General features: G+C 42.3%; 1 protein-coding gene across 1 annotated transcript in view; it reads left to right on the top strand.

Moving 5' to 3' along the window:
• Window positions 1-18346, top strand: part of LOC109915551 (Y+L amino acid transporter 2-like) — a 98051-nt gene that overhangs the window by 23618 nt on the left and 56087 nt on the right. The window contains exon 3 of the mRNA XM_048605810.1: window positions 7511-7551. The gene's annotated coding sequence lies outside the window, so the exon portion shown is untranslated. The remainder of the gene's footprint in view (window positions 1-7510; window positions 7552-18346) is intronic.

Genomic DNA, 18346 nt, shown 5'->3' with positions numbered 1-18346 from the left:
GCAGTGCAGAAACCATGTGTTGTGTTGGGGTTTGGAGTAGGTAACAGTGAGTGAAAATACTGCATGTAATGCTGAGTGTGGAAGAGCATAAGCCTTGGTGGGAGGGTGGTGCAGTAGCGGAGGTAGAGTGAGTGTGATATTGTAGAAGGAAGATGGTGGCACTTGGCCTGGCAGAGCGGTAGTGGTCATTGACATTCTAGATAGCTGAGACCACACTGATCTGGATGTCAACCTCAGACCAGTCTGGCAGGATCTGGTGTTATGGTCTCAACTGCCAATCCTGGGAAGATAGGATGACAACATCATCCAACATAGGGAAGGAAATGGCCTAGTGGTATTATTGCTAGACAATTAACCGAGAGACTTGGCTAGTGTTCTGGGGACCTGGGTTCGAATTCCACTGTGGCAGATGGTGCAATTCAATTAAAAAGAAATCTGGAATTAAGAATCTACTGATGACCATGAAACCATTGTTGATTGTTGGAAAAACCCATCTGGTTCACTGATGTTCTTCAGGGAAAGAAATCTGCCATACTCATCTGTTCTGGCTTACATGTGACTCCAGACGCATGGCAATGTAGTTGAATCTCATTTGCCCTCTGAAGTGGCCTAGTAAGCCATTCAGTTGTGTCAATCACAACAAAGCGTCAAAGAAATGAAACCAAATGGATCGCTTGGCATTGACCTTGGCACTGGAAAAAATGACAAAAACAGCCCTGTCGACTTGCAAAGTCCTCCGTACTAACATCCAGGGGCTAGTCTCAAAATTGGGAGAGCTGTCTCACAGACTAGTCAAACAACAGCCTGACATAGTCATACTCATGAAATCATACCTTAGAGGGAAGTCCCAGGTACTACCATCACCATCCCTAGATATGTCTTGTCCCACTTGAGGACAGAACCAGTGAAGTGGCAGCACAATAGTATTCCATCGGGATGGAGTCGTCAACTTTGATGCTGGACTCCATGAAGTCTTATGGCTTCAGTTTAAACATAGGCAAGGAAATCTCCAGCTGATTACCACGTACCACCCGCCTTTGGCTGATGAATCAGTACTCCTCCACATTGAACTACGCTTGGAGGAAGCACTGAGGATGGCAAGGACACAAAATGTACTCTGAGTGGGAGATTTCAATGTCCACCACCAATAATGGCTCAACAGCAGAATTATTGATCGAGCTGGTTGATTCTTAATTGACTTGGCTGCTCGTTGGGGTTAGTGGCAGGTGGTGAGGGAGCCAATGAGGGAAAAACATACTTGACCTCAACCTTACCAATCTGCCAACTGCAAATGCATCTGTCCATGACAGTATCAGTAAGAGCAACCACCATACAGTCCTTGTGGAGGTGAAGCCTCACCTCCATCTGGCACTATCACTGTGCCAAATGGGACAGACTTTAAACAGATCTAGCAGCTCAAGACTGGGCATCCATAAGGTGCTGTGTGCTATCAACAGCAATAGAATTGTACTCCAGCACAATATGTAACCTCATGGCCCAGCATATCCCACACTCAACCATTACCATCAAGCCAGAGAATCAATCCTGATTCAATGGAGAATGCAGGAGTGTGTGCGAGGAGCAGCACCAAACATACCTGAAAATGAGATGTCAAGCTGGTGAAGCTACAAAACAGGACTACTTGCATGCCAAACAGCATAAGCAGCAAGTGATAGACTGAACTAAGTGGTCTCACAACCAACAGATCAAATCTAAGCTCTGCAGTCCTGATATATCAGTCGTGAATGGTGATGGATAATTTAAGAATTCACTGGAGGAAGAGGCTCGACAAATATCCCCATCCTCAAACATGGAAGAGCCCAACATATCAGTGGAAAAGATAAGGCTGAAGCATTCTTAGCAATCTTCAGCTGGAAGTGCTGAGTGGATCATCTAACTTGGCCTCCTCCAGTGGTCCCCAGCATTACAGATACCAGTCTTCAGCCAATTCGATTCGCTCCATGTGATATCAAGAAATGGTTGGAGACACTGGATACTGCAAAGACTAAAGGCACTGACAACATTCCAGCAATAGTACTGAAGACTTGTGCTCAAGAACGTGCCACTCCCTCATCAAGCTGTTCCAGTACAGTTACAACTCTGGCATCTACCTATCAAGGTGGAAAATTGCCCAGGTATGACATGTGCATAAAAAGCAGGACAAATCCAACCCGGCCAATTACCGACTCATCAGACTACTCTCGATCATCAGTAAAGTGATAGAAGGTGTCATCAACAGTACAATCAAGCAGCACCTGCTCAGCAATAACCTGCTCAGTGACGCCCAGTTTGGATTCCATTAGCATCACTAAGCTCCTGACCTCATCACAGGCTTGATTCAAACACGGTAAAGGACCTGAATTCCAGAGGTGAGGTGAGAGTGATAGCCCTTGACATCATGGCTGCATTGACCGAGTGTGGCATCAAGGAGCCCTAGCAAAACTGGAATTAATGGGTATCAAGGGGCAAAGTTCTCCACTGTTTGGAGTCATACCTGGCACACAGGAAGATGGTCATGGTTGTTGGAGGTCAATCATCTCAGCTCCAGGGCATCTCTGTAGGTATTCCTCAGGGTAGTGTCCTAAGCCCAAACATCATCTGCTGCTTCGTCCGTGACCTTTCCTTCATCATAAGGTCAGAAGTGGGGATGTTTGCCAATGATTACACAGTGGTCAGCACCATTCACAATTTCTCAGATATTGAAACAGTCCATGTTCAAATGCAACAAGATCTGGACAATATCCAGACTGAGGTTGACAAGTGGCAAGTAACATTCGCTCCATGCGAATACCAGGTTATGATAATCTAATCACCGCCCCTTGACATTCAATGGTATTACTATACTGAATTCTCCCATTTTCAACATTCTGGGGGATACCATTGACCAGAAACTCAACTGGATTCACTATATAAACACAGTGGCTCCAAGTGCAGGTCAGAGACTAGGAATACTACAATGATTAACTCACCTCCTAACTCCCCAAAGCCTGTCCTTCATGTACAAGGCACAAGTCAGGAATGTGATTCAATCCTCCCACTTGCCTGGATGGGTGCAGCTCCAACAATGAGCAAGAAGGTTGACACCATACTGAACAAAGCAGCCTGCTTGACTGGCACCACATCCACAAACATCCACTCCGTCCACCATGGATGCTCAGGAGCAGCAGTGTGTACTATCCACAAGATGCACTGCAGGAATTCTCCAAAGATCCTCAGACAGCACCTTCCTAACCCAAGAAGACTTTTATCTAGAAGGACAAGGGCAACAGGTATGTGGGAACTGCAAGCTCTCCTCCAAGCCACTCACCATTCTCACTTAGAAATATATCGTGGTTCCTTCTCTATCGCTGGGTCAAAATCCTGGAATTCCCTCCCTACTGGTGTTGTGGGTCAACTCACAGCAGGTGGACTGCAGCAGTTCAAGAAGGCAGCTCACCACCAACTTCTCAAGGGCAATTAAGGACGACAACTAATGTTGGCCAGCCAACGACACTCGCATCGCATGAATGAATAAGAAAAAAGATCCTCCAGTTTCCTGTCTGTAAAACAAGTTGCCAATTTATCCTTTTCTGTCATGGTTTGGACAAATGCTACAAAGCATGCAGAGCAGCTCTAACTAACAGTGCTTTTCTGTGTGCACAATGGCCTTTTAAGGTGATGCTTATGCCAGGGATGCTGGTGCATTCCAGAATAACCTGGCAGTAGTGAGTTCTTTTGTGTATGAAATATGGTAGAATTAGGCTAGCATCAAACAAAAGCGTTGATGCAGTAGTGGAATAGTTAGTTAATGAGCAAGTCTAGGATGATATGATGAGAAATCTAACTAAGCTTCATAGAGATAAATGCTTCATGAAACTTGACAAAATTGACACTTAGCCAAAATATGATAAGATTCCGTCCAAGGTGTCTCTCTCTCTCTCTCTGTCTTCTGTGAAGTAACCAAAACCTGAAAGGTAGCTAGCAATTCTCTCTCACAAAAAAAAATCAATATGTTCAGAGATGTTATTACATACCTCTGCAGCAGGATGGACTTGGACCCAGGGAAGCTTTTGCTTCTAACCAAAACTGCCCTGTGTCTTCAGCAAAAGTCTGAAAGAATCTGGAAATGAGGACACTGTGGATCTGAAGGATTCGGAAGAGAAGCCTCATGTAATTCTGAGGACTGGTCTTATTCAATTGTACTTTTTCTTCCACCAAAGCTTCCATGTTCGCTTATTTCTCTGTGTCTGCCACAGAGAAGAGGACATTGTCACCTTGCTTTGTGGACAAGAATATGGAGGGTCTGTGGATGATGTTGTGCAGAGGACAGCTACGATCTTCCCTGAGGACTGGCGGTGGAGGCCACAACACTAGATCCTGCCAGCCTGGGCCAAAGTTGACATCCAGGTCAGTGTGGTCTCAGCTGTCTGGGGGAATGCCAATGACAGCCTCTGCTCTACCAGAGTTAAGTGCCACAACTTTCTCTCTGTCTCTCTGCATATGTGTGTTGCATTTTAAGAGGGGGTTAGAATTTCAGCTAGTGAAGTTAAATGTTGATTATTCATATTTTTGTTTGACTGTGCTTAGACCTTATGTCTTTGTAATAAGTAGTTGTTTTTGTTGAGCGCAAGAACCTGGTCGGTGTTTTCTATTAACTTGGATACTTTCAGAATAATTTGATGAAATCTTTAACTTTTGGGATGACCTCACAGAGTGATGGAGTCAGATAACAGTGCTCTTTCCCAGGTGGGTCATGACATGGCAATATGATAATGTCCAGATAATCCATTTTTTTGTGATGTTGATTGAGGGATGAATATTTGCCACATGACCAGGTTCCCTATTTCTTTGTTGAAATAGAGCAATAGATCTTTTACATTCATCAAAGCCAGCTGTGGCCTCAGAGATAATGATAGTAATAGTCTTCAGGAGGGCATAAGCTATTAAATGTGAAAATGTAATTTAATGCTATGAAGTATGAATGATGTGTTTGATAGAAAGATGTGGAGAAACATCATTAAGTAAATTATGCAATTTAAATTAGGTGGAAGAACTGGCAGTGTACACACAAATCTTTGAAGATGGGAAGATATAAGATGTATCTTATTTGCATTTATGAACAAAGGCATAAATGTATGGTACTTCTGTGATTCTTCAGCTTTGTCCCATTTGTTTTTACTGAAAACATTTTTGACTGAAAGTTTAACCTTTAACTAACTGAAAATAATTCAAACCCTTCAGATCACATCCTTTCGCCGTTGGCCTACCCCAAGGTAGTTAACTTACTGGTAATGCCTTTCTTTTCATGCTCGGCCATCGATACATACTGGCCAGGTTTCAAGCTTAAGGTGGTAAAGGTACTTGATTGTAACATCTGAACAGGTTGACACAGCACTACGGTGCTCTTACTTCATACTTTTTGGCCACACATTCTCTGAATCCTTATTCTTTGCCATCTTTTGTGTGTTCTTCTGGAGTAGTGAACCATGTATATTAAGTATAGAACCAATACCAATTGAGCAATAACCAAAACATGAAAAATGGTCCTGCATTATTGATCCCCAGTTTCACAGATCCTCCCACCAAGTGGTGGTTTCAATAAGGTTGCCTGTCATATTTTAAAAATTCTGTTGAGTGCATAGAGTCTACCTGTCTGACATCGTCAGCCAGTGACCTAGCTTGTTTCTGCAGAGTGTAATAAGATCCATGCATTCACAGGGCCTCAATTTGAATACCTGTGAAGTTGTGGTCTCCAACATATAGCTTGTAATTGATTGGTTGGTTGGAGTTTTTTTTTTTGCACAGAATCCCTACAGTGTTGAAACAGGCACTTCCGCCCAACAAGTCCACACCGACCCTCCGAGCATCCCACCCAGATCCATCCCCTATATCACACCTAATCTACACATCCCTGAACACTACAGGCAATTTAGCATGGCCAGTCCACCTAGCTTGCACATCTTTGGACTGTGGGAGGAAACTGGAGCACCCAGAGGAAACCCACGCAGACACAGGGAGAATGTGCAAACTCCATACAGACAGTTGCCCGAGGGTGGAAGTGAACCCGGGTCCCTAGTGCTGTGAGGCAGCAGTGATGGCCACTGAGCCATCGTGCTGCCCATTCTGACAGCCAATCTCACTGCTTATCCACGTTTCCTCAAAATGCACATCTCTAACAGTTGATCTCACCACCGCCTGCATTTTCTCACGGTGTGCATATCAGTTGTCATGCCACTGCATGAGTTCCACTTCTGGACACTGTGTAGCTAGAGAAAAGTGCATATTTTTAACAGGTTTTGCCAGCTTGTTGCATCGGTTTCATTTTGGTCCAGGTGGAGTATCATTGTGGAGTAAAGTAAGTTTTCTGGTAGCAATGCAAACAAATGATTAAGAAATATACTAGGAACTGATGCGTGAAGCAAGTATATTATACAACTAGAAACACTATTCAGCCCATCATGTCCATATGGACTTTCTGCAAGAATAACTGAGCTAGTCCCACTCCTTTAACTAGTCTGTGTAAACTGGCAGATTTTTTTCTTCACTGCTTGCCTAAGAGCTCCATGCAGGATGAAGAAAGATTAGGAGGAATGCTGGTGCGCTCCACATTCAACACCTGGATAGTGCAAGCCAACCAGGAGCCCAGGAAACACATTGCAAATAAGTGATCTCCTGTGTCTCTACACTCAAACAGCCAACAACAATCGGAATAGTCAAGAGGCATGGATCCAGAGGCCTATGTGCAGCATGACCAATGACAGAGTGATGTCAGAAATTACAAGGTGAAGCAGTAATATAAAAAGGGATATTTTGAATGAAACCTCATAACAATGCTGAGTGAATTCAAAGATTGTTTTACAAGGAAAAACTGGCATCAGACAAAGGAAGATGACGAGCTGAAGGCTGTTTTGAAAGCTCAGTGGTAATTATTTTTCCTAAACCAGCAGCACCAAAACATCATTTCGCATTTTCTCCATCTGATAAAACTCCAGAAATGATTTGCAGATAGCTAAGTCATTTAAGAGGCAGTTAAGTCACTGAACCATAGGTCTACCTTATCATCAGAGATAGAAAGAGACATCTAGTGGAGGTTTAACCTAATGGTCACCATGCATCAGGAGAGGGGGAGAGGATGAGAAGAAGAATCCTTCATGGTAATCGCAGCCAGATCAGGAATTGAACCCATGGCTTTGGCATCACTCTGCATGGCAAACAAGCCAACTGAGCTAACCGACTGTCTCATAGCAATAACTGCCACCACTGATTCTTTATTCAAAGATTTTAGCAACAAAGAAGACAAACAATGGCAAAGAATGTCACTTGTGCCTCCACAGTAGCAAGGCATGTAGAATCTTTGCCTGACTACATCTTTCAGCAGCTCTGGGAGACTTGAAGGATTGTGAATGGTTCTCACTGCAGATTGATAAACCCATAGGCATGACCGGCACAGCCAAGCTGATTATTTTTGCATGCATGGTTTTTAATGACATGACAACTAAAGAGGATCTTCTCCTCCTTTTTCCCTCTTAAGGAGAGAACAGAGAGTGAAGATATCTACATCAAATTCAAAAGGTACGTGCTTGAGAGAAACGTTGAAAACAAGAAACTGGTTTACCTTACAACTGATGGTGTACCAGCCACACTTAATACAGTTGTGAGCTTTATTGCATTTTGCAGAAATGATCCTGATTTCCCCTTTATTGTCACTATTTTACCACTGTACAATCCCCCAGCAAGCATTAACAAGTAAAATTTTGTGAAACATTTAAGATTGCAAACTCAATTCAAGCAAGATCTCTTCAACACTGCTTGTTTAAATCCTTATTTGATGAACTCACTGCTGCCTACTGTGAACTAATCTTCCATGCTGGTGCAAGTTGGTTAAGTTGAAGGAAGGTATTGCAAAAACTTTTAGATTCAATGCCTAAAATCACCAATTTTCTTAAATCAAGGAATGAAGTGTGCAGTGAGCTGTCAGACAATGTGTAGTTGCTTGATTTCAAATACCTTAATGTCATAACGTCAAAACTGAAGAAGCAGACTGTGAACTGAAGGGGACTTGGCGTATCTGATCAGTGCTTTGAATGCATTTAAGTTCAAACTGATTCTGTGGTCCTCCCAATTAAAAAAAAAATGCAAAAACACACACGTGTATGGAGAAAATACAATTTAAAAAAACAAAGAAAAATGGTTCCAATCAGAAAAATGCACACCTCAGGAAGTTAGCAGGGGAATTCAACATAGGATTACAGGCATTAAGTAAGATGAAACAAATTGTCATGTTTGTCTCAAATTCATTCTTTCAAGTAGATATAGGTAGAATTTATAGCCAATCTACCAGATTCTTTCATTTACGTGGCAGTGGAGTTGATATGGAGATAATTAATGTACAAAATGATATTGAGCTGAAAGTGAGATTTCATCAGACAGCGATTTGTGGGGACATAGATAAATATCTATTCCTATCATCTTGTGTTTTTAAAGTAAAAGCTTGCTTTGAAACCACTTACCTTTGTGAGACAGCAGTCTCCCAAACGAAAATAAATCCAAGTATCTCACCTACCTCACTTGATACCCATATGATGATGGACTGTGTGCAACTATCAGTCTCAAACTACAACTCAGACTTCAGGACACTTTCAGGTAATGTCCTGTCACAGGTGTCACACTGAGACTTGGTAAGTAGATGACAAATGAACATTTATATAAATTTGGTTTTAGATATATGTAGCTGTAAAATAAACTGTTTATTCTATATTTATTTTAGGGTAGATCTTGGGTTGCATTTAAATTCAAAAAGTGATCTTGTGCTTAAAAATTAGAGACCTCTGCTGTAAGGTTTTCAAGCAACAGTGGGATTACATAGGAAAATGGGCTCAGACTAAGTGCAAGGTTTTCCCTGATGTCTTCCTTCACCTGTAGTTAACTGTTTCCCCATAGATTTCCACCAATTTTCTGATCCAAGCCAATACTTTTCGGTAGAAACACACCACATGACTGGTTAATATTGTTCTCATATTGGTGCTGTAAAGACTGAGCTTTATTGCTCTGTACTTTACATTGTGGACTGAAGTGGGAAGAAAACTATTTTAAAAGTCAAGGATTGTTGAAGGACTGTTTCATATTTTTAAAAGCAAGTTTCCCGACAGCTATTTCTAAGTGCTGTTTACAAAGTTGTTGCTTCAAGTAGTGGGGAAGCCTAGTTACAGACAAAGTGGAGCTACCGAGCTGTGCACAAATGAAGATTTGACTCGCAATAAGTGGTTGATCGGACTGTGAAATGCTAGCCAGTTATCAATCAACAGCTATATGATTGTCTCCCAAATAGCTGAACACTTTAGGAGTCTAATGTTCAGGGCAGAAGCCATCAGACTTCTGGAAGGGAAGGATCTGATTTTGGTCTGGAGTAAAGAATTTCTCAAGCCTGAAGATAGTTTAATTTCCCTCATCAGTTGCTATAAACTGTGACTTTTATTAATAAGTCAGATACCTTTTAAAAGTGTGAACCAGGCACATTGTCTCTCCTGTAAACAAGTGAAAGCATCTGGAGAAGGAAGATCAGCAAGCAGCATTCTCGTAGAAGAACTCGTAGAATCACTACAGTGTGGAAACGGGCACTTCGGCCCAACAAGTCCACACCGACCCTCGAGGTATCCCATCCAGACCCATCCATCTAATCTACACATCCCTGAACACTATGGGCAATTTAGCATGGCCAATCTACCTAGCCTGCATAAATTTGGACTGTGGGAGGAAACCAGAGCACCAGGAGGAAACCCACGCAGACACACGGAGAATGTGCAAACTCCACACAGACAGTCGCCCGAGGGTGGAATCAAACCCGGGTCCCTGATGCTGTGAGGCAGCAATGCTAACCACTGAGCCACCGTACCGCCCATTCTGGCAGTCAATCTCACTGCTTATCCAGGTTCTCTCAACATGCACATCTAATTGGTAAAAGAATCATCTCAGCAAATCCTGTGGACAGAAACCACTTAACTGCCTTCCTAGTCTTTCTCTTCACCCTTAACACCCATTTCTTTTTGTATCTGTCTGTACATATGTTTAGGGTAGCGTTAAGGGAGAGTTTTAACAAGTAGAGTTATATGTTGACAGTTTATAATTGTTTATTTACATTCTTCCTCACATGCGCTCTAAACCACCTGCCTCTTAAATTTGTACCACTTGGTGATTGATTGCTCCACCAAGAGAAAAAGTCCCTTCCTGTCTGCTCTATCTATGCCCTTCATAATTTTGTTCATCTCAGTCATGTCCCTGCTCAGTCTCCTCTATTCCAAGGCAAATAATCCCTGTCTGTCCAATTTCTCGTCATAACTAAAACTCTCTATTCCAGGCAATATCCTGATAAGTCTCCTCTGCTCCCTCTCCAGTGCAATCACATCCCTCCTATAATGTGAATTCCAGAACTGCGCACAAGTTCGAGCTGTGGTCTAACCAATATTCAATTCCAGCATAACCTTCCTGCTCTTAAACTCTCTGCCTCAGTTCATAAATGCAAGAATTCCATTTGCCACTTTAACCACTTTATCTACCTGTCCCAGTACCTTAAAGAAACAGGGGGCATGCACACCAAGGCCCCTCTGATTCTTGGTGCTTCCCAAGGCTCAATGTTAATCCTGTAATCCCGTGCCTTATTTATCCTGCCCAAGTGCATCCCCTCAAACTTATCTGGATTGAATTCCATTTGTCACTAATCAACTCATTTGACCTTCCTGTCTATATCCTCCTGTAAACTACCACCCCATCAAATTTTATACCATCCGTGAACTTACTGAGCAGCTGTTCCAGTTTCAAGTCATAGTCATAGAGTTGTACAACACGGAAACAACTTCAGTCCAACTTGGCCATGCCGACCAGATATCCTAAATTAATCTAGCCCCATTTGCTAGCATTTGGCCCGTATTCTTCTAAACCCTTCCTGGTCATATACCCATGCAGATGCCTTTTAAATGTTGTAATTGTACCTGCCTCCACCACTCCCTCTGGCAGCTCATTCTATACATGCACTACCATCTGCATGAAAAAGGATGCCAGTTAGGTCCCTTTTATATCTTTCCCCTCTCATTTTAAGCCTATGCCATCTAGTTTTGGACTCCCCTAAACTGAGAAAAAGATCTTGGTTATTTACCCTATCCATGCCCCTCATGATTTTATAAATCATTATAATTATAAAGATTTTATAATTTATAAGATCAACCTTCAGCCTCCAATGCTCCAGGGAAAATAGCTCCAGCCTCCTCAGCCTATCCCTGTAGCTCAAGTTCTCCAACCCCAGCAACATCTTTGTAAATCTTTTCTGCACCCTTTCAAGTTTCACAACATCTTTCCTGTAACAGGGCGACCAGAATTGAATGCAGTATTCCAAAAGTGGCCTAACCAGTATTTCTGTATAACTGCAACATGACATCCCAAATCCTATACTCAGTGCACAGACCAATAAAGGCCAGCATACCAAGTCTAAATTATTTAAGTATACCACAAAAAGCAAACGCCCCAACACCGATTCCTGTGGATCCCCACAGGACACATTTCCCTCAATCATCAGCCTCTGCTTCCAGCCACTCTGGCAATTGTGAATCCAGTTAGCCAAATTTCCTTGGATCCCAGGGGCTCTTACATTCATTGTCAGTCTCCTATGCGAGCCCTTATCAAAAGCCTCACTCAAGTCAAGCATTAAATATGTTGCCCTCATCAACTGCTCACTTCTTTGAAAAATTCAAAGTCATCAGAATGGCCTCCCCTCAGCAAAACCATATTGACTGTTCTTGATTAATCCCTGTCTCTCCAAGTGCAGATTAATTCTGGCCCTCTGAATTTCTTCCAATAGTTTTTCCGCCACTGAGGTGGACTGACTTGCCAGTAATATCTTGGTTGTTAAAGAAAAGTGACAACACAGGCAGCCAGTGGCTGCATTCCCATTTCAGGGAAAGGGCCGACTGAAACACATCCCTTCCTCACTTCATGAATAACGGTACCACTTTGGCTGCCCTCCAGTCCTCTGGCATCACTCCTGTGGCCAGAGAGGAATTGAACATCATTGCCAGCACCCTGCTATTTCTTTCCTTGCCTCACTTAACAGCCTAGGATATATTTATAATAAATAGTAATTTTTGCTAAGTACAGAAACTTGATTCATGCTTTTTGTCAATCTGGCTCTAAAAGACAGGTGAATAGGGGAATCCTACATACTTTTAAAAATCTTTAACATCTTTCCAACTCTGGGAATAGTGGCCTTAATTTCCAATGCACAACCCCAGTCAGTCATGACAGTTCTCCTTTTGTAACATGGGAATGCATCTCCCTGTACCCAGATATGTAATTTGAATTGGTACCAGTCCAGCCCACATAGCTTCCATTATATAGTTGGTTTTACCACTAAACCATAATTTGATTCTTCTGACTCATAGTAGATGTTAACACAATACCGGAGAGGCTTGTACACTACGTCTACCTAAAGTGGTGCTTACCATGTTACCTCATACCTCTACAGCAAGTGATAGTATGGTAGGGTATGCTACGTAATTATCTCCCCTCATTTCACTGACATGCTGTATCCTGTCAAATGTCTTAAAGTGTATTGATCCTGGTATAACCTCTATTAATCCCTTGAATGATAGCCTTTCAGGCCATGTTCCTGTACCATGTCAGGTTAAACTGGTGCCATCCATTGGTCATCCATGGGTGTACCTCACCTCATGCATTTATCCCAGGTTTTCTCAAGCATCCATAATCCATAGGGGCTGCAAACATCATTCCTGACCGAATCATGTTATATTTTTGCTATACATCAATCAATTTATTATTGATCCATACATAATTCCTAGTACAGTGGCCAAACTTTAATTACCTGTGTCAGTTCTTGGTCCATACTAAGCTATCTTCCCTGGCTCCCTTGTCCCTTTTCTAGAAGTTTCTGAACTTAAAAATGTGAAGTTTGAACCTTTTGGTCCATGTTACCAAACCAATCAAATTTACTAATGAGGCCTCTTTTACAACATCATTGACCAGACTGTGTTTCAGTCGGTCCTTTCCCTGAAGTGGGAATGCAGCCACTAGCTGCCTGTGTTGTCACTTTTCTTTAACAAATCTGACTTCAAATCTTAGGTCTAAATGAAACAGCATCCAGGCAAACTAATATTGAGAATGTCTAAAATGCCATGTGCTAGTTCATTGTTGTACATTATCATATCAGTTTTATCATCCTTTACCAACACTGGGCAATTTTTTTGTCCTGGACTTAGAGCTAGATAAGATGGTTGGTTATTTGTCATTTCAAGGTCTTTCCCTTACTCATAGATAAAGTTGCTATGGCAGGTGGTGTTGTGTTTTGGTTGCCAGTGCCCTTGTTTAGGACACAGGGATACACCCCTGTCACTATTTGATGGCTAGAATGTGAGTTCAGTTTTTTTCTCCTGGGAGCTCCTGTTTCAAGCAAATAACCTCCCAGTCATCACCAGTTGATCATGATTAATTCTAGAAAAAAAAAATCAGATTATAAAAGTGTTTTATCTGTGACAAATGATTCCAATTATCTTTTTATTTCGTGTCTATAAAGGTGCATATATCACTAATTATGATCCCTTCATAACGACCTATCCACTTTGCAATATATCATAGTTTCTCCAGTTCAATCTGTACCATGACCTTATCTCTACAATGGGTACCTTGGGTTGTTCCACTGCTTGCACACCTCTCAATTTTATTACAACTGTCTCTCTTATGGGTCATACTTCTTCATTACCAGTCACAACATTCCCGAGCAGTCTCATTTCCCTACCTGTCATTAACTCATTTGGAGTTAATCCACTTGCATTACTTGGTGTTGCCCTGAGACCCATTAGGATGCTAGGCAGTAGATGTGTCTCCTAGATGGCTTTAGCTATCCATCTGTTTAATGTCTCTTCCTTTGCTCTACCATGCCTGAGCTCTACAGATGGCAAGTGAAGAAAAATTTTGTTTCGTGCCCAGTAACTTATAAATTTGATCCTGTAAAGTACATTCCCTCATCCAACTCAATCTGTAATGGTATTCTCAATCTTCCTAAAACAAATTGCGTTTTAAACTTGGCTTTCTGAAATCTCTCCCATAAACGTCTTTTATCTTTTCTTCAGACATTTGAGCATCTGCGAAATCTGTTGCTGACCACATGGCTTCATTTTGACCTCTTCCAGTATCGACTACTGAGGGGTCTTGTAATGGCCTCTTCTCCCATCATTCAAGCAACAGTGGTTAAACGGTTTTCTGTGGGTTGGGGCCCATGAACCTTAAATTGGTCAATAATGACTAAACAAAAATCTTTTCCTGATTTGGTGGGAGGATCCCATGAAATTTATTTGCAATTGTTCTAAAGACCCTTTTGTTCATGGCCTTTGACTGATCATATCAAACATCACTGGCAAAGTTTTGCTACATCTTTGCCGATTCTCATTCAAGAGTCTTAGAGAACGTTCACTGTCCAACAAAATATTTCTACTATATTTTTAAAATAAAAATCAAACATTTCTATTTATTTCCAGGTATGAACGTCTCTTGCATGTTCATTCTTCTTAGGTGTCACAGTTTTCCAAAATTATATGCTAAATTCCTTGAATAATTTCATAGCTCAAAATTATTTCAAATTCAGATAACTGTTGTTGTCTTGGATCCAAGCGGTATCCAAGCGGTTCTTTTCAAATTTGGGTAAGTATAATTGAGAGAAGGCTCAACAATGGCAATTTGCTTAAATGTGAATGTTTATTAAGATATAATAAATGATTATGACAATAATAAATGATTGTAGTGGGAATAATAAATGGAAAAGAAAAGAAGGGGAAAAAAACAACAGGTCTCATGCCTTTCCAGAAAAAGCAACAAGTCTCATGTTTTTCTGCCTGTCGGGGCCCCTCAGTCAATGGCTGGCCTGGAGGTTTAGGTTCGTTCATGGCATTGTTCACGATTCCGAGCTGAAGCGAAATCCAGCAGCAGCAGTGCAGCCTGGAACAAAAGTCTCTCTCTCTTTTTCAGTGTGACAAACAGCGAGCAGAAAAAAAGCAGATACAGCAAGACAAAACTGCTGCCTGGTACAGAAAATACAGGGTGGGAAAACAAGTGCAGGTGTCATCTTCGGCTCGTAAAGAAATGTTCACAGGACTCATTCAAGGTCATGTAGCTTGTTCAGAATTATTCTAAACTGTCCCAGCCTACTTTCCCATCCTGTACAATCTATTTTCTCATGCAGCTGTCGAATATCATCATTAACTTCTAGCCCTTCAGCCCATCCTATACATTCCACCCCTGCTGATTTTTGACAACACATGTTACAATTGCAAAGGCCGAAGCAAATCAGTAATAGCCGCACAAGAATGTTTAATTAGAGTATATAATCTACAACAAAAAATTAAAGCTACAATGAAAATAACTGTCATCAATATGAATGAAACAACAATAGGGTATATCATCAAATTAATGACCATAGTGGCCTTTCTCGTGAGATTAGATTAAGCAGCTACCAACTGATGAATTGTCCACAGAAGCATCCGTCCATAATAAATTTGCATGGTTCTGTGAAGAAATCATATCTTATCAGTTTACGGTCATCGAAACTTCACTCTCTTTTTGTTAATTTCCCTCGGTCTATACATTCTGGTACCTCCTGCCCTGCCAACAATGTCCAATAGGTATCATCTTGTCCATGGGCAAGTATCTCACCAGGCTTAGGCAGGTGCAGTGGGTGGTGTACCCACAATTTTCCCCCGTATGAAGGTCGTCGGACATTGTAGGTTTATTCGGAGGATGTAACTGGCCACCCTCTTGGAACATTCTACTCACGGGTGTCCCTCCTTTCAGAGGCCGATAGTTCAAATTATATAATGCCTGTGACAGCTCTGAGCCACCCCTGTAATGTATGACTAGGCATCAGTAATTTAATTTTCCATTTTAATAACCCATTCATTTGTTCCACAAGGCCCACTGCTTGATGGTAATAGTGAAACATCCAGTGTATCCCATTGTCTGTAGCCCATTGCTACACCTGTTGGCCTGCAAAGTGTGAGCCATTATCTGGTTGTATTTCTGATGGCTCACCATAGTAGGATATCAACTCTTCTAGGCCCTTAATGGTGTTACTCTGATTCACTTTGGTTGTCAGGAAAGCTAACATTAGCCCAGAGTAGGTGTCCACCATGGTTAACAGATAGTGATATCATCGGTAATGGACTAACTTAGTCAATTTGCCGGATTTGAGCAGGCCAATCTCCTTGCTTGATTTGTACCATTGGCTTTTTTGGCAGTGATACATCTTTTACCTTTTGACATATCTCACACTTAACTGATGACTTCTTTCACCTGATTGGTGGGTAAATGCAAACCTCGATCTCTTGTAGATTGCACAGTGCCGTGATATCCTAAAGATCCTGATTTTTCATGAGCCCATTTTCCAGCATGATACTCTTCAGATGCATCTTGAACCATTTTCACTTTTACTATTCCACCTACGGTATTGTTGTGATCAGCAGATTCCGAACCATCCTTCGCATGGGCGTCAACATAGTACACAGTGATTTTCATATGCTGTGCCTTTGCCCATATTTGTTTCCATAGTTCTGTTGCCCACAGGGGTTTTCCAGCAATCGTCTAGTCATGTGACTGCCAGATGGCCATCCATACAGCTATTCTGTTGGTCACTGCCCATGAGTCAGTATAAATATGCAGACACTGACTCTCTTCTTCCAGTGCTAGGACCACAGCTGCCAGTTCGGCATACTGGCTCGATTCCCCATCTCCTTCACTATGGATAATCGTCTGTGGACCACCACCGTTGGCCATTCTTCCAGATGGCTGATCCGTCAGTGCATCAAGCACAGTGGCAAGTATCTTCAGGTAGTTGTTCAAACTGAACTCCTCCCATTGAATGGGAGATGCAGTTATGGTCCAGTCAGGACTCGGAGCTTGTCCGTCTAGTGGGTATTCAGCTATTTGTTCATGGGGTTTTGCAACCCCTTCCTTTCCCTTCTTGGGCCGTTCAGCTATGTACCATTTCCATTTTACAGTGGAGCTTCGTTGGGCTCTCCCGGCCTTGTGGGTTGTAACATCAGATAACACCCACATCCGAATTGGTAATTCAGGCCTGAGGAGAACTTTGTCCTCGCCTGTCTATCCTTCAGTTTCTACTCGGGCCCAGTAGCAGGCCAGAAGTTGCTTTTCAAATGATGTGTAATAAGTAGCTGCCTCAGTCAGTTTTCTGGACCGGAAGCCCAAAGGTATTGTTTTCCCCTTTTGCCTCTGCCATAAGCTCCACGTGGCTACATTTGTACTACTGATGCTTGTAATTCAAAGGGTAAGCCTGCTATCTGAGGGGCCAGGGGAAGTGCTAGTGCTAGTGCTAGTGCCTCTTTGGCGGCCACAAAAACTTTCTTTCGAGTAACAGCATATAAAGGTCTTAGTGACGTGGTCAGGTGAGGTATATGTCTGTGCCAATATCCAAGCCAACCTATAAATTTCTGTGCCTCAATCTTTATTGTTAGTCAGAGCAGCCATTTCCTGCAATTTATTCTTTACTGTTTCGGGGATGACTCTATCCCCTTTTGTCCACTGAATGCCTAAAAACTGCACTGATTGTGCTGGTCCCTGTATCTTTTTTGGGTTCACTTCCCAGCCTCTGTCTCGTACATGTTGTAGCACTGTGGCTAGAGCTTCCACCACAACGGTTTCCGTTGGTCCAAAGATCAAGATGTCATCAATATAATTTGCTACATGAATGTCTGGTGGCAGCAGGCACACATCTAAGTCCCTTGTTACTAGACCATGGCATAAGGTTGGGCAGTGAAGGATCCTTGTGGTAGCTGACAGAAGGTATATTGGCGACCTTCTCATGTGAGAGCAAACAGAGCTTGTGATTCTGGCACTATCGGTATCGAGAAAAAGGCTAGATCAATAACGGTGTACCAGGCATCCAGCCCCTGTGAATGACCACATCAAGCATGGCCACCGACAGTGAAGGAGCATATTTGTTGAGTTGACGGTAATCACCTGTTATTCGCCAACTTCCATCAGGCTTCTTTACAGGCCATACAGGGCTATTGTACCCAGATACTGCATGAGCCACAATCCCTGCAGCTAACAGGTCCTGTATGGTATCCCCAATTTCTTTGTGCCCTTCTGGGATATGATACTGTTCCATCGAAACCACCTGTGAAGATGGAGAAATAACGAGGGGCTCTCATTTTGCCTTGCCAACAGTAACAGTCACAGCTCATATAACAAAAGAGAATTTGCCCAGAGATAGTAGGAACTGCAGATGCTGGAGAATCTGAGATAACAAGGTGTAGAGCTGGATGAACACAGCAGGCCAGGCAGCATCAGAGGAGCA

This window comes from Rhincodon typus, chromosome 15 (assembly GCF_021869965.1).
Source record: "Rhincodon typus isolate 14 chromosome 15, sRhiTyp1.1, whole genome shotgun sequence".
NCBI lineage: Eukaryota > Metazoa > Chordata > Chondrichthyes > Orectolobiformes > Rhincodontidae > Rhincodon > Rhincodon typus.
This window is presented reverse-complemented; position numbering and strand designations above follow the sequence as displayed.